Below are 1,383 nucleotides of genomic sequence, written 5' to 3' on the forward strand. Positions count from 1 at the left end.
ACAACAGTGTTAGAGAAAACTAGAGAGAAAGAAGCTCCAATGAAGGCCACAGGTGGCTTCAGAAAGACAGAGGTGGGTATGTACCCATGATCGTGACAGACATTGTCCACCATACAGCTCTTTTCAACTCTAGGCAGCCATGAACTATTGATCAGAGTTAACATTCCAGCTATACAGAAATGAAGGCTCAGTTGGTAAAGAGCTCGGGACACAACCGTGAGGACCTAGGTTTGATCCCCGGCACTCCAATAAGCAGAAGCTGGGGTGGTGGTGCATGTTCGCAATCTCAGAGCTGGGAAACCGAGACAGGAGGACCCCAGGGGTGTCTGGTCAGGAAGTCCAGCCTGATTGGCTAGCTCTAGGTCCAATGAGAGAATTGTCTCAAAAAATAAAATGAAATGTGACTGAAGAAGACACCTGACATTGGCATCTGGCCTCTATGAAATGTTTGCAGGCATACATTCACACACACACACACACACACACACACACACACACACACACACACACACGCAGTACACAGTCCATCTTTCCACCCCCTTATTGTCTTCCCTGAGCCTTAGGTGTAGGGGTTATGCTGTGGACACATCAGCTGGGGCTAGGTATCCCATGGTCATGGTCAGTTGTTCTCTGCACTTAAATGAGTTGTGAATCTCATTGATGACTTCCATATCCAATGTGTATTCTTGTCAAAGACTCCTTAGGCTCTTCCTGATTTCTTATTACTTGCTCTTTTCATAAGGTTTTAAAATCATTTACACAGGAACTTGTTTTTTTTTCCCCCAGTAGATTTTTGTGTAGCACTATGTAAATGGATACTTGGAGATTCAGGACCCCTCTATTTGTTTTATTTATTTTTTTGTTTGTTTTGTTTTGGTTTTTTCTTCAGGAGTTTGGCAAAAGCTCTATGTGAAACAGAAACCACCATCCTTTCTTTTCTTAAAAAATATTAAACCCTCTGGGCAAAACTCTGGCTTTCTGGTATCTCTGGAAACACACATTTGAATAATAGCCACATCTGTCACAGTGATATGTTGTCACGCTGTAGACCCCGTGCGTAGGCCTTCAGTAAGATTTTGCCGCTAAACCTTTGCATGTCTTCAGCATAATTTCCCAGAAGAAAACACTGAGGTTCAGAGGAGTCGAACAACTTCCCTGAGGTCACATAGGTACTGGCCAAGCTACTATTCAGATTCAAGAAGCCAGACAGCCAAACCTCAGCTTGAAGTTAGCGAGTATAGTCTTGTGAGGCCCTCTCTTCTTTTTTTCCCCTTTCTCAGTCTGGTAAATAAGAAATGAAGTGAAGGCTCAGAGCAGACAGACTTCATTCTCGAAATTGCCGGTGTGGAGACTCCTGTTAGCTACCACCTCCTTTCCCTCTCT

The sequence above is a fragment of the Microtus oregoni genome, unplaced genomic scaffold (assembly GCF_018167655.1).
Source record: "Microtus oregoni isolate MIOR12 unplaced genomic scaffold, Mior012 000002F_ref0000024, whole genome shotgun sequence".
In the NCBI taxonomy this organism is placed as follows: Eukaryota; Metazoa; Chordata; class Mammalia; order Rodentia; family Cricetidae; genus Microtus; species Microtus oregoni.